This window comes from Wyeomyia smithii, chromosome 3 (assembly GCF_029784165.1).
Source record: "Wyeomyia smithii strain HCP4-BCI-WySm-NY-G18 chromosome 3, ASM2978416v1, whole genome shotgun sequence".
NCBI classification, from domain to species: Eukaryota; Metazoa; Arthropoda; class Insecta; order Diptera; family Culicidae; genus Wyeomyia; species Wyeomyia smithii.
Window position 1 is genome coordinate 232,877,867 of NC_073696.1, and position 22,883 is coordinate 232,900,749.

Genomic DNA, 22,883 nt, shown 5'->3' on the forward strand with positions numbered 1-22,883 from the left:
AAAATTACTTTGGCCAAAACATTGCGTAAATGTTTATATGGACAAGATATGCCATTTTGTGCTATTGATTTTTTTATGAATAACGATTCCTTTTTGAGAAGCTGTGTTAAAATGCTATGTAGAAAAAGTAATGATGATTACTTATACACGTCGCACTCGATTAACTGGAGTTTTGAAAAATATTTCGCTCCGGATAATCGAATCCTCCGGATAATCGAGCCGTTTTTAATTTTTTAATTTTTAATATATCTCATTTAGAACAGTGAGTTTTCTATTATAGTATGTTGTACACAATACATATGTCGACGAAATAAATTAAAAATTGTCTTTAGACTGTCGGCGTTTATTATACATATATATGCAATAATAAATTATGTTATATTGATTATCTCAAAGATGTAAAAACCAAATAAAATAAATCAAAACTACCATTTGAAAGACAGCTTTTGCTTCGAGAGATTAAAGAAAATATTTTCCAGAAAATATAATAGAATTTGATTTGATTTAGGTATTTATCTGTTTTATTATCTTAAATATTAAGAAGAATTGAGGTGTTACATATACAGACCCTGTTCGATTTTGACAACACTCATGATTTTTTTTTATTTCCTAAGTGACCTATAACGACCTAGACGCTTGATATGACTACCAATGGGCTGCTTTGCGGATTTCAAACCGTTATTGATTTCGCTTGATGAGTTTTGGTTCAATAATCCAGGAGTATTCGGGACACCACCGAAACAGGCCAGCTTGTAGCTCTAAGTATTGCATTGATCATGACCATTATATTACAGAAATATTTTCCGGTCATAAATTCGAAACCGGTTGACCAATAGTGGTTGTCCTCATTGGCGTTTTAAGTTGCCAATGAGGACAACCACTATTGGTCAACCGCTTTTGGAGATTGTTCAGTAAGAATTGGTTGAAGGAACGATGAGAAAACTGCTAAAAACGAACTACCTAAACAAACCGGGGCATTGTTGCTACAATTTTGAACAACCCCGAAACTCCCAATGAGCCGGAACACAAAAGTACATTATAGAAATACAGAAGAAAATAAATACTCCGGATAATCGAGCCATTTTCTCCGGATAATCGAGCTCCGGATAATCGGGCCCCCGGATAATCGGGCCCCCGGATAATTGGGCCCCCGGATAATCGAATCCGACCTATATATTTAAAGTCAAAACGGTTTGTTTGTTTTGAAACGCCAGAAAACGCCAAAAAAGAAAATGATCCCAAATTGAGCTCAAAATCGCCAAAAACGCCTTCTAAAGGCCAGAAAAGGCAAAAAAATGATCCCATATTGAGCTTAGAATCGTCGAAAACGCCTTCTAAAGGCCAAAAAAGAAAATGATCCCAAATTAGGCTCAGAATCGCCAAAAACGCCTTCTAAAGGCCAGAAAACGCCAAAAAAGAAAATGATCCCAATTTGAGCTTAGAATCGCCAAAAACGCCTACTAAAGGCCACAAAAGAAAATGATCTCAAATTGAGCTCAGAATCGCCAAAAAAGCCTTCTAAAGGCCAAAAAAGAAAATGACCCAAAATTGAGCTCAGAATCGCCAAAAACGCCTTCTGAAGGCAAGAAAACGCTAAAAAAGAAAATGATCCCAAATTAAGCTCAGAATCGCCTAAAACGCCTTCTGATGGCCAGAAAAGGACAAAAAAAGAAAATGATTCCAAATTGAGCTCAGAATCGCCGAAAACGCCTTCTAAAGGCCAAAAAAGAAAATGATCCCAAAGTAAGCTTTGAATCACCGAAAACGCCTTCTGAAGGAATTTCAAGGTAAGAAAATTCAGCACTGCTTCAAAAACGTGTTTGTGGCACGGAGAAGGGCCGATTGTAATTTTATACTTGGCTGTAGGAATAAAACAATTTGCTGGTTAGCTCTCCAGGCAACAGCAAACGTACTAAAGTCTGAACATGGCTGTTTTGGCGTTTGTCCAAAAAATTTGTGACAAAAAACTAATGTACCCACCTACTTCGCGCATTACGATCGTATATATACCTACATGCAATGTGCAACGCAGTTCATCTCCTTTTACGAATTTTTTCATTCTACCATCTACGTCGCGCCGCCCTGGCATTTGCGTTAGCATTTCCATCATCACATCGCTATTTCGTTTGTTCATGGTTACATCGCATTCTTCTCCCGAAAAAACGGGAAATAGGGTATAAAGCATAAGCAATATGTTTGTGTCCCAGCTTTGTAAAAACTGAAACTACAAATTTTCAATTGAAGCGGTAAAAATGAGTTTTTGCCTCTGATTAGAATGAGAACTTGACATAAAATTATCAACGAGCGTGATTCAGTTTCCCATATGCCGTTTTGCTTTGACGGTCAAGTGGGTAATTTACCTATAACTGAGACCCAGCAACTTTCAACATAATTTTCGAATGCCCTAAAGTCAATGAAAAATATTTCTATTCGACATTACTATTTGTTTGTCAAAAAAGAAATTGATTGACCCCAACCGAGTGTATTCTAAAACATATTGCTCATGTCTACCACCAGTGAACGCTAGCACGAACAAATTTTCTTCCCAGTCGCACATCGGCAATATGCAATACGCAACAGTGTGCAACTAATTTGGTATCTGCTTTCACCCGACACGTGACCAATTCGATTGTTTTTCTCCAAGCACACTCGGTAATTTTTTTAATAATTACATAACTACAGATTGCCATAACTACAAATTGCCACTTGCATGACGTGCGGGACAAATCGCGTTCTGTTGTTATCTCGGCTGCATTTCCTATCATTTTGAGAACTTCATCAGCTACTACACGCAAAAGTTGAAGTCTTGTACAATCATTGTGTCTTCCCGATTCGCACAAATGTTGCACAGAAATCGCACAATAAATGTGTGAAACGCATAACGCAACAGTTGTACTGCGAATACATTGACATAGATTGAAATCAGAATATGTATCATATACCGACACTTTATTTCTCACATCGAGTGTATTAGTGACTGCTCTTTCTCTCTTGCTCGTAGATTTTCCATGCACGTGCGACGAGACTAGATACGTCACATATAATTTGCAGGTTGCTCTTTCGCTTCTTTTTCGGTTCGGGTTGCGACGCGCAAGACGATGTCTCGTCGCTTTACGAAATGAGCGAGACACCCGTGCTGTACATACTAGATGCCAGTGTTGTTAGTCTCTCACTCATACTGTCGATGCGTGCTTGCTGCTATTCAGAGGAAGGCATGAAGAAGAAAAAGTATCTCGAAAGCGTGTGTGCAAAAGACTTGAAAAGCGTAACATATGTCTCGTCCTCAAGCAGAAATAGCGAACCTATACATTAGAGAAATGACAAGACACTCACCGTTAAGGCAACTGTCACATCAAAACGGATAACGGCAATGCAAAATGATACAACTCGCCCGTTTTGGTGTTGACAGTTGCCTTAACGGTGAGTGTCTTGTCATTTCTCTAATGTATAGGTTCGCTAAGCAGAAAGGAGGAGAAAGGTTTTGCTTCTCGCTCGCTTTGCAATGCTGCTTGATACCAGTTGAAACTGTTTAGGTGTAGTAGTTTGGAGCTGCCAAATACATTGGAGAAACGCTAGAGCATTAATAGCGTTATGCCCAACACGCAATCATTGTACTGGTTCCGAATTACATCAACAATTGCGCTAAAAACGCACAATTTTGTATTGGTTTCGCACCATCCAACTTTTGCGTGTAGGTATTTTACAACAGCTATCAGATATATGAGCGCTCCAGCATCGCAATGTTTGACACAGTTTCTGTTCATCTTTCATTCCTTAACCTATTGCAAGAAATACATTGACATATGACAAGCTGTCGAAATTACACGGTAACCTTGCGGTCGTGTCATGTATATAACGTCCTCAAAAGGTCAAAAAAACTTATAGATAATTAATCTATAAAAGTTTCAAAAAATTAAAGGCTGGGCGTTTGGTTTGATTGGTATAACGTCTTTAGCAAAGCTGTAGATAGAAAATTTTCCCTTCCAGAAAAAATATCCACCGAAAAAAAAAATGAAAAAACAGGAAAATATATTTTTTGTAGTATATATTCTACAAAAAAATCTTAGAATGGCTGCCCGTTTTTTGTGGAATTGATCAAGATAAGTAATAAGCTGTAGAAAATCCAGAATCAATCATTAAAAAAAATAATCAAAAAATGGTATAAACTATTCAAAGTGGTAACATTCCTGAAAAATACCTTCTGAATTTAAGCCATTCTGAAAAACTTTTTTTTTAATTAAAACAAATCTAAAAGATTTACCCAAATTAAAAAAAATGACAACAATGAAAATAACAATTTTTACAATCAAAAACCAGGAAAATAACAGTCAATAGATAAACCATTGGAAAGCTTCAATAGACTGTCCGAATAACACAAAAATAACAGGCGACCACGCGAATCAATTTTTTCATTAATCATGATTTTTGAAGTAGAATACTTCTCTCAGGAAGTTCGGCTACATAGGGATGTGAAATGAAAATCTAAAACCGAAAAAAAGTGAAAAATATGTCCAATTTCAAATGCTAATAAATCGGTTAGTATTCGATGGATTTCCTTCGTTCTTGCAGCAATAGATTGGAAAAACTCCTAAGATTCTTCCCAAATGAAGATAATTGTAACTTTATTATTCAAACTATTGTACTATTGAAAATAGTCAAGCCTTGTCAAAACGAAAAATTCGACCTCTGATTGGTCTTTATATGATTGCTTCCCAAGCACAGTCGACAGAATCATATACCTTGCAATTTAAAATATGCTATGAAGCCGCTCATAATAGTTCTAGACAGCGACAACAGCAGTCATTCTCCCTTAGCAGCAGCAGTAGCAGTACAGTGAATACCAGCGATAGCGGATAGCGGCCAGAGCTGTGGCATAGCAATGGATAGCGCACTAGTTGCAGCGGATCTCAGCATCGATAGCAGCTGGGCCAGCTGATGCAGGGACAGCGGATACCAATGGCAGCATATAGCGGTCACAACTGTGGCATGGATACGGATAGCGTAGCAGTTGCAGCGGGTATCAGCATCGATAGCAGCTAGCAGCTGATGCAGTGAGGCACTTTAGTGGAACGCAGTCTCTGTGCGATAGTGGGCACTAGTAAATGCATTCAATGAAAAGTTGACTCGTTTTGACAACACGTGAGGCCTCTGCCATGTTGAATGCCAACGCGAGCGATCGGGCAAGATTCTTGCCACGGCAAAAATCTCGCCCGATCGCTCGCGTTGGCATTCAGCCTGGCAGAGGCCTGAGCTGTCTAGTTTTGAGTGTTAAATCAGCTTGTCACTGTTTATTTCATCACAAGGAATACTTTATTCGCACTGTCAGTGATAACGCCAAGATGAGTTCGGTATCTTATCCGATATTGAATTGAACAACAAATTGTCCTTTTCAGGATGAAATAAAAACCTGATGATTGAAGAGTTAATGTTTTCTCTTGAGTTAATTAACATTTTTAAGTTTGTAAAAGTTATAAATTTTACTTTATCTCCGTGTCTCAGAGCGTACTGAATTATCTTTTGCTTCAGTCAAGACTCAAGCGCAAAATTCGATTGATCTGATTAGTCTACGTTTATTTACTAGAAAAAATGACTGACACGCAAGCAGCCGGGTTATCTTTCTTGTAAAAGTATTCTACTTCAACCTTGCGGTCGTGGCTTTGCACACAACCCTCCTATGATTTTTCTCTTCAACAGTAAGTTTTCGAAAGGGTGAATTTACGCATACAATAGCACCGTCAACTTCCTTATTTTTGACGTAGAACTACGTCTCTCAGGAGGTTCGGCTATTGTAATTTTTTTTCACACAACATTTATTAGACACGGCACAATACAAAAATTGTAGATTGGTAAATTGTTGTTAAAATGCAAATTTCGGTCTGACTGGTCGCTCAATGCCTGTTTCCCCTAACATGGTCGACAGACTTACACTGCCGGTACCCGGATAACTGTCCCATAATGAAAAACAACATGTTGAGAAAACGGCGATTTAATATTACCGTGAATTTTCGGATTTCCAGCAATTACACCCAGAACCAATGACCATAACAGTTTCATGGCAGCACAAGTTTATCGTTGAAAACAAATAAACATGAATGGAATTGGTTTTACGTTATACAACTTGAAAAGAAGACAAAATGGGACAAAATATGCGGGTACATTTCAAAAGTACTCGCATATTTTGTCCCATCCCATATAAATTCAACCAGCAACCGGCAGTATCATTGGCAACGTAGATTGTACTACAGAAATACAACATTAGTCTAGTTGATTAAATGTCATACTTCTATATGCCTCAAATAATCCGATATACACTAATCTAGAGCAAAATTATATGTTTGCAGTTTATACCACTATACAGTGGGACTGTAATGCGGGTACTTTCAATATGGGACAAAAACAACTTGGTATTTTTTCCATGTTTTTCCATACAAAAGTATCAATTTTATTTTTTTTCCAGAAAATATGATAAAAATTAAGTCGATTCCCGATGATAACTCAAAAGTGACCGAAATCAGTATGGGACAGTTATGCGGGTACCGACAGTACATACCTAGTAAAACAGTCATGCACTCTTTGGGTTATATAAAATGCTGTCTTTGCTCAAACCAATCATTTTACTGAAAGTTGACAACTAGGATGCTCCTGATTATGTGGCAGCAGTAGTGGCAGTAGCGTCAGTGGTAGGTGCAGCGGCACTTTCTCTAGTAAAAAGCTTCCTTTATGCGGTAGCGGTAGCATTAGTAGGTGCATTGGCCGGTACTTCCTGCAGTGAGCAGCTCTGCCCTATTTCGACAGCAAACAAATGTTTTTGGGATACTGGGAATCATAATCTACCGGCCGTATCTAGTTTTCAGTGTGAAAACAGTTTTGTTTTCAGATTGCCTCATTGATATTTAGTAATAAGTTGAATTAAATGTTTACGAAATTTTAAAATATTTTGCTTTCCCGATGCCATCGATCTTCGAGCATAGAGTATTTATTTCTAACACATTTTGTCCAAAACCTGTGCAACTTAATAGTTTTTATGAGCATCTAAAAACAAAAATTGTAATGACAAAAAACAATAAATTGGTTAGCATCCACAACAAACTTTTTATCATTTCTTTGCAATTTCTTAGTGTTTTTAAGAAGAAAAATCTACATTTTATTTCAATAATACTTTAAATATAAGGCCCTAATATTTACGATAGCTTAGAAATAGTTGAACTTTCAACTACATTAAAAAGTTACTCTCATAACCATGATTAATGAAAATACAATCTGGTTTGGATATCAGCGTATCAGCAGAGTTACACTTAAATTTGAAAAAGTTGATATCAAAAACCAAAATGTTTTGATACTTAAAACTAGTAGAACTGCTTAATCTAAAACAGCATTTGAAATTCCATACAAGAAGTCGACAACTTTTGGTATGTGAATCCATAAAACCCAAAAATTAGAAAAACTCATCTAATGCACATGAGTAATGAAGTAAACTTAAATCAACTTAATTTAACTTACACTTTTCTACCACTCATGGCGAAGTAGGAAATTATAGCTGTTAGTTAACCAAATTGCTGTGAAAAGTTGAAAATAGACATTTATAAATTCAAGCATGACTTTGTTCTCCACTGGTTTGCTGCTCGAAGCATAAACACCGCTTTGCAAACTACGACACCATGATGAAAGGTTTGAATCTTCCAAACTATCAACCACTGCTGGAAAACCGGCAATCTCCACCCTGAATTTCAAAGCACCGTTGAAACACAGTTTCAACTTCCGCACGTCGTAACCGGTACCTGTCAATCCAAGCTCTGTCTCAGCTTTCAGAAGATGCTAGTAGCAGATTTACAGCGCAAACCATGATGCTCGAGACACCAATTTTCCTAACCTCTAGAAGATATTTTTCATATGAAACGACTGAACACTGTTCCGAGCTGTCGGTGAAAGATCTTTTTTCCCGTGTTCCACTGACTAGCGTGTTAACAACCAGCGCTAGGGAGCTCGAAAAGGAGCACAACTTGCCACGCCTCCACGATATTAGCATTCACGTGCCAAGGAAAGCTGACAAAAGGAAGCGAAATTCAAACTGTTGAATATTTCAGTGAACCATCCTTTCCGGTTCCTCTACACTCTACACGGTGTAGTGTCCCAAGCCCACTCACAGCATACATCAGAACCGGAGCAACATTTTCCACATATCCTTCCGCTGTCCGGACCGAAGCGTAAAGTTTTTACATGGCTAGCGTGCTTTCGCCCCCGCACGGTATCACGCGTCACTACATGGAGGCTACGAGTCGCTACGGGAGTATTCAGTTGTCAGAAAAGCTAGTTCCACCGAGCCGCCTCAGCGGTCTTTCCCGCGAATAATCTTCCTCTCTTGCGGAACGGAAAGTTTCGTCAAACCCCGAACCGATTCGTTCCATATTCTACGATACGGAATCAATGAGATCCAGCTTTTCGCGTATCATGTCATGTTGAGCGGTATATTAAACGACCGTCGCGTGCGAACGTCACCCGCTTCTATTATCAGATTTATTTTCGTTACACAATTTTACTTTATGACGGTCTTATTGCATATGTATTAATAATTTCTGAATGAAACCCTCTGTCACCTTTGTAATACATATTACTTATCTCCATTTAATATGATACGAATATTGGAAACCACATGCGACGCGATACACTGCTGGGTAGAATGATGCGAAGGGAAAGGAAAACTTTCAAAATCTTGCGACCCATTTATTTCCGAAAATTCAAACAAACGACGAAACGACTAGAGGAAATAAAAACGTCTTACCACCCACCGACCGTGCGGGAGTTGAATTCTTACAGCCGCTTTCCCTACGCCGGCTTCCCACACCAAATCTGGTTTCGCACTTTACTATAGTGGCCAGCAGAGAGACACACGCAGTTGCTGGATGTTGAATATTTTATTCATGGGAAACTTTCCCCGGCAGACAAAAAAAACACAAAGAGCCTGCGGTTCTGAAGATTTTCCACTTCTTCCCCGAGCATTCCAGGAATCCATCTTCCTCAGCTATTCACGATTCTAGTGATTACTATTCAGGATCTTTCGCCTCGGATGTCGACGGCCTAACAATGCTTGGCTGTTCGCTTCAGTGGAAAGTGCATTGGTTTCGGTGGTCCTGACTGTCCGACAATCTAATTATGCATTTATTCCGGTTATCTGCACTTGACTCGTAGTAATTTCACGCTTATCGTTGATCCATAAAATGTTCACTGCAACGGGTCGAATTGTGTACGCATAAAAAACACGAAACATTTTTATCCTGTTTTCTAATCAATCGTTCTTGCAGCAGAATCTCCAATTTTCAGTTAGTAGAGCCTCCACGCCACGACTACTGCAGTGGTCTGATTAATTGTCATTGGCCAGTAATGCAATCCTAATTTGCACCAAAACTGCGCACCCCGTAGCGCACAGTGAAGATTTATGCGGCTCTATTGGAGCTGGCTTTCTGTCTCGGGGCCAATATGCAGCTGGCGATTATGTCATCACATCAGGCGTTTTTTTTTTATTTCACTTTATTGCCCCGTAAATCTGTTTTAGTTTATTTCGATCACCTTACGTACACGGTCCCGGATTTGTGCAGCATTAGAGGATCGCATTGCTGTTTGCCGGGGATAAATCTGAACTGTGGATATAAATTTCGTTAATAATTCCGGCTTAAAACGACGACAAATGGAATGATTTTATTATGACTGCTCTGAGGATCATTTCCGATTTGCCGAATAATTGAGCCAAATAAATACTTCCATTTTCTAAAAATATATACTTATTTCAAAAATATTGTTCTGCTTACGAAACACCCATTGACTGAAACTAATCTGGTAATACCCATCAAGCTGGCAGTTGATTCGTAAAATATTTTATCAAGCTTCGATATAGCAAGTAAATATAACCCCAAGAGCCTATCGCAGGTATACACAACTTTGTAAACAGTACAGCTTATTTTGTTAAACATCTAGAACATCGATACACCTACAACAGAACAAACTGATTAGCATATTAACCTAACCACCCTGCATCAGTAGCAGCCAAAGAGCATTTCAAATTTTACTAAAGTCGACGCCTTACTCACGTCGCCATTCACCCCTCTTTCTGTCAGTGTTTGCTACATCATATCGCGCCGTCGTTTTTGCCTCATAACGGGCAAAGTTCTCGACACCTTGCAGCAAAGGCCTAGGCGTAGGCACCGTTTCTGGCTTCATTATCGAATTTAATAATCGGCTTAAAAGTGCACCCAGTTGTTGTCTCTATGAGCAACCCCGGGTTGAAACCGTTCGCTCTCCGCAAACTCCGTGTACGATCAATTAGGAAAGTAAACGAACCTGTTAAAGATAAAGTTCTTTGGCTGGTTTGGCTCACAAGGGCGTCTATTATTTCCTCCTGCTAAAGTTAATCAAGTATTGCCAGTTTCTAGTGTTTCGAGACGGTTCGCAACACGACAAAGTTTCCGTCGACCTCGGCAAAACGAGGGTCACCCTTTCGTCGCCCGAATGTGTAAATTCGAAGATTCACGGCGGACGCAGCGGCAATTCTTCTGACTGCTAGAAGGTGATGCAGCACAGTTCATAACTTCCATCCAAGGTAAGGCAGGCGACAGTCAAGTGTGATATCGGGATTTTATCGCACCTCTGAAGCTAGGAGACAGACGCAGCCGAGCTGAATATTAATTAATTTTATAATTTACAGTTTCAGTCATCTCACCTGACTTTGTTTATGACGACTGATATCTCGGCTGAAGTCAAATATTCAGATTAATAGCGTAAAAGAGAACTAATTAACTAATTTTGAATTATTTTTTATGCTGGCCATGAATCACAAAAATTTACAGTCAAAACATCTCCGAAAGGTTAATTATTTGAATAACAAGCTTCGTCTGTGCTCAGATTCCATCTCAATCCACTGACAAAGCATCGCGACGACATTCCCGACATTCCTCCGCGGCGGTATCCAAGTTTGAACACTTAACATGCCAAGTCGAGTAATGCACTCCGGTCATCGTAGTCGCCGCCCCGCGATTGTGTAGTGTGACTGATAGATGACAGAGTGAAACAGGCGCGAACGATTCATTGCAGCTAATGACTCGAAAATAATGAATTATTTGAAGCTTCGTCTTAGGTTAGGTCGGTTTCTTAAAGAAATTCGGTTTTATTATCATTTTTTTTGGAGTATTGCCACGTGTTATCCACTGGTCAGCAAAATGTTCTATGTGTTAAATTCATCGTTATTTTCATTTTTTTTTCCTTTTTAACGTAGAATCACGTCTTACGGTAACATACTGGGATAGGGATGCAAATCGAAAATATCGAGAGCGTAATTTAATTTGCTAATAACTCAGTCAGTTTTGAGCGGATTTTCTTCATTCTACAACAATCGATTAGAAAATTTGCTAAGCGTCCTCGAAAATGCGCAAAATTGCGATTTTAGTAACATGCTTGAGAAGATGATAGGGTCGATAAAGAAGATAGGAGAATAGTAAGTCTGAGTGAATACAAGCACAAGTACTATAACACGTAGCAGGTTACTTCTCAATAAGTGACACTGCACAAAGGAAAAAAGCAGAAGGCTGTATCCAAAGCACGACCGCGTGACTGACGTTGAATAACGCACATTTGGCACTAACAAATGCATGGTTGAGTACTTAAATAGGTACTACAAATGCAGAAGTACTTTTGTTTATAGTTTAAAAAATTAACCAGATGGTCAAAACTTTATCGCGGGATATCAGTTGGAAGAATTATTCTCGAGGCGGAATGGATTGTGTGAAATGAAGCTATACACTTAAGTCATTTTTTATGCGTTTTTTACGGTTTTTGTAAGCATTTTTGTTCACGCCCTTCTTCAAAAGATGACAGTTCTTTCGCTTGGATTTCATGTTGATTTTCCAAATTAAAAGTCCCGAATATTCTGGATTTTTTCCTGATTTTCAGCGTGATTCTACTTTTTAGTCTTTTTCAAAATTATATTTACAGTTTTTTAGCGATTTTTAAATTTTATTTCGTTCTTCACGCGGATTTCAGTTCAGTTCAATTCAATAAGCGACTAATATTTGCCACCATTCATTTTCTGCTGCTCAAGAAAGGACCGTTCGTTTTTTTCTTGATTTGCAATGTATATTAATAAAATATATTTCCTGCTGTTACGAATACTTTAAACTATTATTGTTTTTTTTTTTGCCGCTTTTATACATATTTTTATCTACTAAACGTTCATTATTTTTAAAATTGATTTTTCGGAATTGCCGGGAAAAGACCTTAACCCAGTTTTAAAGATATTTTTTATTTATTGTTCAATTTAAAATATTAAACTGTTCTTTATTTTCACACTACATTTTTGTAATAATAATAAACGTTGATAACTTTGAATTATAAATTATTAAGTAACGTGCCATTTAAGTTTTATTTCCGACTTGAAAATGACAGAAGCGCTAGTCACATTTTCAACCGCTAGGAGCGCCACTTCTGATTTTGTTCTGCAGGACATTTGAAAATGAATAACTTTTGACAATAATGATACCCAAATGGGTACACTGAAAAAAATGCACATGTTATTGTGAATTTATAATGAGAATGAAGTTAGCTTATGTATGACATGGGTACATGGGTGACGTTTCACGGTTGGTAAGTTTGTTGTTGTTATTGTTTTTGCAACCTAAAACCCAAAACAGAACCGAACACAAAATCTTAATGTCTGCAAAAAAAATCAAGAGTGGTATTTTATTGTTGTGTTATAGATGGCTGAAAAGCATGCAGGTATATTGTTCGCATAAAGAACTCAATGTTCATTATTGAGGTTAAAAAAGTTCTAGTAATTTATTTCAAAACTAGTTGGCCCGTCAAATGCATTTTGGACTATTAAAAGTTGGTATTTAATCTAAAATCATAAATTTTTTTTTTTAAATATCGAGTTGAAGCTCAATATGTAACTATGACACTATCGATAATTCGATGAAGATGACTTAGCACTTAATTAATTATCTAAACTGCGATAAATCCTTCGTTCAGTAGATCATGAATCGCGTGAATTGAAAGTTGGCTTACTGTAGCGCATTTGCAGGATAGTAGATAAAACTATGTTTAATTTTAAAAACTTTGAAAATTTTATGTTGATATTCCGAAATATCTTAAATCAAAACAGTTGATCGGATTTTACATAATGTTCAAAACTAATGACCAATAGCTTAACCCGATCCATCAACTCATCAACTATATACACAATTGACACAAACTGTATTGCATATTAAAGATCAATCTGTTCTCTAACCTTATTGTATAATTATTTAACTTGAATCAAAGTTTGAATGTCATCCGTCGGGAATGGGTTTATTTTATACTGTAGATTTTTTCGAAACAGCTAAAATTTTCACGTATCAGCAAAATAATTATCGCTTCCCCCGTACATCTTGACCGTCGTAGTATACTTAAAGAATTAATTTGGGGTACAATATGTGCAGCATGTCTTGCGTAGGTTAAATGTCTTTTCCATTTTTAAAAATATCGAAAACAAAATTATATTGCTCTATCTTTAAGTACAACTTTTTTAGAACATTTTTGGAAATTTCGTTAGAGCTTTGAGTAATAGGGAGAAAGTTGGACAGATTTTAAGTGTGGTTCGTCACGGCGCCATAAACTAAACTTGAAACACGATATAATTTTTTGCATAAAATGGCTTTGCCGAGTTACAGCCGGATATCTTGAATTTTTATAAATGTTCGTTAATAACGTCTTGGGTCGTAATTGATTTTTTTAATAAACAAATAGCTTTTTGCTATCGAATAACTATACTATTGAAAAATCACAATTTCAATGCATATAAAAATTGTTACACACTTGAAAAAAATACAACTGCTTATTTTCTCGAGCAAAAAGGGTTATAATCCCCATCATGTTCTTGACTTTTTCATAGTTTATCATCAATGAATTACTACGGGTACTGCCATGACATGACATTAACTGAAAGTGGTTTGGATAACTTTAAATTTCAATTACATGCTTGATATCTTTAATACTATGTCTTTCTTACATCTTAAAATTGCCTTCCGCTCTTTATTACGTTTTTGGCGGTTTTTGCCGATGCACCTGTATCAGAACCTTTAGACATGTGCTAATTTAGGGGGTTATATCTACCAAATGCTCAAAAAATCAAGGCTTTTCTCATGATTTTTTTTACAAAACATTTGAGATGTAAGGTATATAAATAATATATCTTTGGATTGAGCAACTCTTGCAGAATAGAAAAAATATTTTTATTGCTATTTTTGTTACAAAATGGCGGTTGTGCAGCGATTGCCGTGAACGCTTTTTTTGAAGTTGTTCCGCGGCGAGCAGTAGAAGTCGTGCCCATCTCCACCTATAACCAAAACAAAAATTTTTTCATTATTTACATAAGTGTCGCTAGTGAAGTACACATGATTATATTTTTAGAATTTTTCTTCGCAAAATGGCAACGGTTTGAAAAAAAAGTTCTGTTTCGACAAAAAAAATCGACTTTGATTGTTTATAACTTTAGTTGCTGTCAATCAATCGCTTAAATCGTGTGTACTTCACTAGATAATCTAATGAAGAAGCTACAGTTAAAATTTTAAGTCAATCGGATGTAAACTTTTTCAGTTCTACTGCTCGCCGATTTTGAAAACATGGTTTTGAGAAAAACGCGTTTAAAGTTTCAAAATGCTATAAATCTTAAGAATCGCAATAACAAAGCCCCTAATAATTTTTTTACCTTCAGTCAGCTATCCCTGCGCCGTAAAATTGTCCTTCCTGGGTTTTATTTTCCACTTCTTCCTTTTTGTCATCTGATGTATGGCTGCGCCAAGCCTCTTTCGCGATGTCGGACATGCGATGCTTAGCGACTTTGACACAGTTGGCGCCCGATCCCACGCAAAACTCAAACTTGTCACCCATATTTAAGTACTTTTGAATATAACTCACAGTTAAAAAGTATAGAAAAACTCAAACAAAGAATATACACAACGAGAACGGCTGATCGACTAAATAAAGGGAAATTCTGAGTAAACACGTTCTGTAGAGACGCTATAACGGTCGAAATTTGATGCAGAGACCTCTATACTTTAAATTTGAAACACGATAACGATCGTAGGTAACATCTGCTAGTTTACAAAGCCTCGAAATAAAAAGAAAAACGAGCATCGCCAAATTAAACGAAAAATGTGATTTTGGAGTATAAAAGTTGTTCGGTAAAAATTGATTTAAACGAACTTTGAGTTTAGATCTGTACTTGGGCGATGTAGATTTTGATTCTTGGATAGTTTCAGCATAATTTAGACCAATAAATAAATGGCGAAAAAATTTTTTTTTGGTAGATATAACCCCTTAACACGTGTGCCGAATATTAGTTAAGACGCAGTTAGCTTTGATTTCCTTACGACTGGCTTCATACCAGGCGAGCGGAGGTGAGTGGAGGACTAAAAGCAAAGGTAATTTGTAGTCAAAACAAGAGTGTTTGCGTTGCTACACACAAAAAAATAACAAACTTTAGTGTACCTCAGGTTCAGAGTTTGCTTGGGAAAAAGACAATTTGAGTAACTTTCGTTTGTCGTGCGCACAAGCAAACTATTTATATTCCGACATTAGTTTTAGAAGATTTCATCGTTACGAGTGTTTTGAGTATTTGACATTTAATGGTTAACCAAGCACAAACCAGCCGTGTATTTTCTACTAATTGGTACAGAGCGGAAGGTTGCGGGCTCGAATCTCAGTACAATCAGGTCATTCGTTGTTAAATACAAGCATATTATATAGAAGATTCAACTATAGACATTGTTGATGTAACCCTACACTAGTCTCCTTTTAACTTTTCTAGTTCGGAATTACGTACGAAATCTGTAATAAGTTTTTTTTTCACATGATTTGTCATTTTTTGTGTGAAAGTATGAAATTGAGCCAACTATGTCTAAAATTGAGTATTTTCAGTTTCGTGTGTAAGAATATCGATCACACGCTCACAAAAATGCAACAACACTGCACAGTAAGGTAATTTAGGCGGTCATGAGGTCTTCGATGCGATTTTTTGGTTTTAGAGTCATAGTTTCTTCTAATAAGTTATTTCTTATAACTAGTCCTTTATTTATGTGCAAATGAAAATTAGGGTGATCCTGAAATTGGCGAAATAAAACAAATAACTTTTTGCCTTTCTCCTAGAAAGGTATAGCAATCACTTGCAAAACCGAGAGTATAAAAGTGCTCCAAAGGGCCAAATGGCATATATCACTCGACTCAGTTCGACGAGCTGAGCATTTTCTGTATGTATGTGTGTGTATGTGTGTGTGTATGTGTGTGTGTATGTGTGTGTATGTGTGTGTATGTGTGTGTATGTGTGTGTATGTGCAGATTTTTATTCTCACTCACTTTTCTCAGAGATGGCTGGACCGATTTTCATGAAATTAATTGCAAATGAAAGGTCTTGTTGTCCCATAAGACATAAGGTCTTATTTGTCTTAAATTTTATTGTAATCGGATTTTCAGTTCAGAGGTTATGTATCAAAATGTAAAAATCATGAAACATCATCATCTCGAAAATTACACAACCGATTTGAACAAAATTGATTTCGAAAAAACGGGCTACCTGAAAAACCCTTAACTTTTGAGTTTTATAAATATTGAAATTGTGGTTCAAAAGTTATGAAAAGGAACGTGTTCTGAAGACTGTTTAATCTCACTCATGTTTCTCAGAGATGGCTGGACCGATTTTCATAAAATCAGTGTCAAATGGAAGGTCTAGTTGCCCCATAAGACCCTATTGATTTGTTTTGCAATCGGACTATTACTTTGCCTGTTATGTTTAAAAATGTGAAATCCAGCTATGAATAGGAGCATATCCCGAAGACTACTTGGACTCACTCATTTTTCTCAGAGATGGCTGACCCGATTTCCACAAAATTGTCAAAAGCCTAGCTGCCTCATAACACCCTATTGAATTTGATTGTAATCGAACTGTAACTTCGTCTGTAATGTACCGAAATGTGAAAATCACGAAACTTGATTTCCTCAGAAACTACACAACCGATTTGATCAATATTATTATCAGATGAGCGGACTAGTTAAGCGTTAACTGATGAATCATGATTGAACATGTGGTTTCAAAATTTGGCTGCCCTATACGTTCCCATTTTATTTGATTATAATCGAACTTAAGCAACCGTTATGTATTAAATTGTTAATAAAACAACGTAAGTCTATTATCTCAAAGATTACATGACTTATTTGAACATAACTAGTGTCATACGAAGGAGTCATCTCTCAAACTTACAAATAACAAACTTCATAACAATTTGATATGTGGCTCAAATGTTATGGAAAGAAAAGAAATTCAAATACTATTTGAAACTATACTCGCTTTGATCGATATATGTGGCCTCAACATAATTTATATGTAGTTGTACTATTTGAACGTTCCAAATTCATTGATTCCTTGCGATGTGTTTAAAGTCTGCAAATGCACGACGAATCGGCCATAGGATATGATCAAAGTCAAATAACAAATCGTTTGAAATGGTTGGTTTTATCGAAATGACAACATCCTCGGCTTTTGGCTTCTGTTCATAGCCTTAATTCTGAATATATTCATATTGGGTGGTATTCGGTCATTTTCAGCAGATTTGGCATCAATATGACACCGGAAATACCCATTTTGGGAGGTATTTAGTTCGCGAGATGTGCAGAAATTTGTACAGAAACATGTGCTTCCAGAAAAGAGAGGGGCGGCGAACCATTATGGACATATCTGTTACCTCTAAAAACATTCTCATACCAAATTTGGTTGTATTTTCTTGATTGGTTTTTGGGCTGTGCGAAAGTTGTGTTTCATTTGCATGGGACCCCTCCCTCATAGAAAAGGGAGGGGTGTCAAACCATTATGCACATATTTGTTACCTCTAAAAATGTTCACCTGCCAAATTTGGTTCCATTCAGTTGGTTAGTTCTCAGGATGAGCAGAAATCTGTGTTTCATTTGTGTGGCACCCCTCCCTTCCAAAAAAGAAGGGGTGTCAAAACATTATGGACATATTATTTTCCACTAAAATCATTTACCTGCCAAATTTGGTTTTATTTAGTTGATTAGTTCTCGAGATGTGCAGAAATTAGTGTTTCATTTGTATGGGACCTCTCCCTTCCAGAAGAAGGAGAGGTCTCAAACTATCATAGGAACCTTTATCGGCACCAAAAACCCCTACATACAAATTTTCACGTCGATCGGTTCGGTAGTTTGCGAGCCTATATGAATCAGACAGCCAGACAGACAGACCGGACTGCATTTTTATATGTATAGATTACAACATCAATTTTTTTGAACCTTTAGAGTTAATATACATTTATTGGATTGAAGCGTTCATGTAAATCAATTTTTACAAATAATAGGTTTGAATGAGATAGGCTGGGTCTGACCGCTAGGTGGATTAATTTAGGTTTTTATTCGAAGTAACTGTATATATTCTTCGGCGCAGTTAACTAATTTTAAGCAACAAAAAAACTCTTTTGTAGCTATTAAATTGACCGACATAGAGAAATTTTACGTGACTGGCTTAAAGTGTGCTCCGAAAAATCAGTTTTTTGGCTCTATTTTTTCAGTTCAATTTAATAACAGAGTATTCTTCGGATGACCTCAAGAGCTTAAAAAAATGTTTTTATTGAACGTTTTATTTAAAAATAAAAAGTCTTCAGCTATACAACATATATACAATGTTTTTCCGTCAAAAGCTGCGTATTTTTGTGTTCTTAAGGTTAACCGAAGAAAATTTGAACTGAAAAAATAAAGCAAAAAATCTGTTTTTTTTTTGGAGCTCTCGGTAAGTTACGTCAAATCGCTCTAAATCGGTAAATTTAAAAGCTTCAAAAAAAACGTAATTGCTTAAAATTAGTTGATCTACGACTTTGCCGAACAATGTATACAATTATTCCTGCAAATAAAAAAATTAACTTATTTTGTTTCGTTGATTATAGGGCCGTTGATTTTAGAGCCACCCTAATTTTCATTTGCACATTAACAATGGACTAAGTATAACCAACAACTTCTTAAAAAAAACTATTGCTTCAAAACCACAAAATCACATCGAAAAGCTCAAAAAAAGCTCCTCCAAAATTTCCTTACTGTACCTCTGTGCAATGAGTTTAGTTACCTTTTGCACCACAAGAGGGGGTGTTTCCTATCCGTCTTCTCGAAAATATATGGGAAATTTGAGAGTGAACTATGTTGGCATTATAAGATATTTGGTTCTATGCAGATTATTACTTTGTGGTGCTTGCTGACTTACTCGAGAACAGATCAGTAAGTTTTGAATAAATTTAGTCCCGCTCATTTTTTTTCTCTTTATTTGACTAATTTTAAACATTGAAGGGATGGTTATTCTTAATTGATTCAACATACTTTAAAAGATTGACCTTGGGATTTGTTTATAGTCTGCAAATACGTGACGAATTGGATATTAGATCTGTTCAAACTCAAAAAGCAAATCGTTGCTTATAACACATTGGTTTTTAGATGCTTTACGTTAAATCTTGTCTCAATACATAATTTTAGTTTGTTCAGGTTTTCAAGCATAATCCGTTGGATAGTTGGTTACTTTTTCGTGATTATTCTTACAGTCTACTGTTTTATTCATACGATATCTCAATTTCCACGAGTTTCGTTGTGAAAAATAAAATTGGAATCGTCTAAATCTTTGTTTTTTCGCCGCCAGTTTTGTAAGTTCACATCATGGTTCACATGCTTCAAAAAGATATTAAGCAACACATTCGCGGCAGAAACATTGCGGAAATAAAATCATTCAAACGAAACCTTCAACTGGTACTTCTTCATTGTCAATTGCTAACAATTGTATCGAGAAAATTTTTGCAGTCGGATGCTGAAACAGTGAAATCAAATAGCTCGAATAATATCATTGACAATTGAGTTATTTTTCCAAAGTGGGAAGGCCACACCGAAAGATTATTGAAAAAAGATTTTTTAAGTCGTTTCTCTATATCAAAAACAAACGATCTTAAATCGGTTGTTGTTGTTTATATGTATAAATTGAACGGTCATAAAGGTTTGTGTGCAAAGCCAAGATTCCAAGATTGATATAGATCTACATAAGGCTGTTTGTTAAATTAAAAGCATTGTTGCATTCAAGACGGATCACAAATGATAAGTTCGAAACAAAGTACGACTCTTCAACAATTCTGTCAATTATAGACCTTTATATTTCGACTATTTCGTATCAATATGTTTATGTGAATAACTTTTATCTAACACTAAAAAAAACTCTGAAAATGATGCGATGGCCTTGAAAACATTCAAATTAGCATTTGGGGTCAAATTTTATCTCCCGCGCATTCTCTCGAAGGCAGGGTACTCGGTAATGTTGGGCTGTTTTCAAGAGAACAGCAGTCGCCATCTTGGGTTTGAAAATATCGTGTGGAGCTAATTTCTGGTCTCTGTTTGCCGGAAAAAAATGGTTGAAACATCTGTTTTATTTGTGCTGGACCCTCCCCCTCCCCCTCCCCTTAAAAAGTAAGTAGGGGTGTCGATTTAGCATATAAATATTTTTTGTGCTCTGAAATCCTCACATTCCAAATTTGTGTTCCATTCGTATAGAAGCTCTCCCTTCCAAAGAGAGGAGGGGTATCAAACTACCGTAGAAATGTTTTTTTGCTTTTAAAAACCTCCATTTGCTTGATTAGTTCTTGTGTTATGCAGGAATTTGTGTTTCAATTGTATAGGAGCCCTTCCTTCCAGAGGAGGAAGGAGTATCAAACTACCATGAAGAAATGGTTTGCGCCCTGAAGCCTTTTTATGTCAGATTTGGTTTCATTTTCTTGATTAAATCTTTAGTTGAGCAAAAATTTGTTCTTAATTTGTATAGAAGAGTGGGATGTCAAATCAAATCAAAAATATTTCTTGCTTCCAATAACCTCCATTTGCTAAATTTGGATCCATCTGCTTGATTGGTTCTTGTGTTATGTAGAAATGTGTGTTCCATTTGTACGGGAGACCTCCCTTCCAGAGAAGGGGAGGTCTCAAACCAGCATAATAATCTTCCCCGGCCCTAGAAAACGCCACATACTTTTTTTCACGCCCATCCACTGATCCATTCTTGAATTTACACCTGACATACGGACAGCGTATGCAACGTATATAGAGAAGATTAATTCAAAAACAAATATTACCTTTTTTCAATTTATCCACTGCTTATAGTTTTCATTTTTTGTGAAACGTGTATCTGTCTTTTGTTTCAATTTTCAACCCTTTCTTAATCATGTTTTCACTTGTTTCAAACCTTGTTTTTCTTGTATGTTATTCCAATTATATCGAGTTTTTAATGTTTTATTCATTGTTGTATCTTTTGTGCACTTTCCCTTAACCTTGATATTTTTTCTGGTCTTTTCCATTATTCGTTCAAAATTTTATTTGTTCTATCCAATATTTTCCATTTTAATTTACCACCCTTGATCTGGCTGAATCTAAAAATTATGTCTTTTCCAAAAAGAAAACGCCGCAAAAAAAATTTTTTTTTTTTTTTCAATTAAAACAGGTTGAAAAATTGGGAAATTGTTTATAGAATGTGAATAAAATATTTTTCTCGCCATAATTTTTTCATTTTTCCAGATCATTTTCTTAATTGCTAATAAATTTTTACAGCATATCCATGCACTTACTTTAATTCTATACTATGCACGACTCATAAGTCATGTATCTTTGAACCAGGGGATGCTCAAGCAAATCGGGGTTTAAAAACTCTATCCTTGTATAAAAATTACGATGAGTAAAAAACTCTCTCGAGACTTTTCAAATGCTTTCAACTGTGTAAATGACACAGAGAAAATAATTACCTCCATCAAAATATATTTTTCCCAAACGAAACTTTTATTCGATTCGAATATAGTTCCTCTTGTGTTTTTTTTTTTTTTTTTTTTTTTTTTGTTCGGTAGAGACGAAGCTCATCATCATGTGAACATCCGCAAGGATGCGATAAAACAGTAGATTAGCCTCAAAGTTTTAAGCTTCAGTCCTTCCTACAATTAAGAACGTTCGCTGGAGCAATTTTCCTCAAGCTAGGCTACAGCTACCACCCGCTCTTACCTATCGGTGGTTTTAATTTGCTGATGGTTCGTAGAAGAGTCAACAAGCGAGCCGAGTAAGAAATGCTGAACGGTTGACCCGTGGTCGTAAATTTGCTAGACCCACCCGGGCCTAAACATCCGAGAGGAGCAGATGCCGGGACAAGCTAGGGGCCGTTCCTAAACCACGTGGTCATATTTTGATCCCTTTTTATACCCCCCCTACCCCCCCGTGGTCTTTTGTGGTCTTCTGGCCAACACTCCACCCCACCAACCCCCCATGCGACTTTAACTGGTCTTTTCATTTGTCTAGTGCCAAAAATTCGCTTGAATTTCTCAAAAATTTTGTTATTAAACATTCGGTACATTCTATATTTCTTAAATGCAAAAGCTTTTGCTCTTGACTTGGTGGCAACAATAAATTATAAGTCAGAAAAAAAGACCACGTGGTCATTTCGTTAACCCCCCCCCCCCATGCGTGGTCTTTCGTGGTATTTTGACAAACCCCCCCGTCCCCCTCTTAATGACCACGTGGTTTAGGAACGGGCCCCTAGGGAACTCACCGCTGCCGTTGTCATTGACAATGCTCGTAATTGGAAATGTTTCCGCACACGTATTTTATCGCCTGCTGAGCTGTTCGGTTGGAAAGAATTAAGGATAACGCCGAGGATATTGTTAATCGTTTTGAGAGGAAAAAAGCGTTTTTTTTTTTCATATACTAATTTCGTACCCTAGTGAGAACGAGAAAGAGTCCGTGAAAAAGGTCACATTTCTTCTGTAGTTTCTCTACCGTAAGCAACGGATTTCCGTTCTGCCATTCTC

The 22,883-nt window shown here is 36.7% G+C and overlaps 2 protein-coding genes across 37 annotated transcripts in view; one reads left to right on the plus strand and one right to left on the minus strand.

The window, feature by feature from the left end:
* LOC129731476 (G protein-activated inward rectifier potassium channel 3) overlaps positions 1-22,883 on the minus strand; it is a 226,206-nt gene that overhangs the window by 140,667 nt on the left and 62,656 nt on the right. The window lies entirely within an intron of this gene.
* The window catches only part of LOC129731481 (serine/threonine-protein phosphatase 2B catalytic subunit 2-like), a 155,470-nt gene that overhangs the window by 106,321 nt on the left and 26,266 nt on the right, over positions 1-22,883 (plus strand). The gene's annotated exons all lie outside the window — the stretch shown is intronic.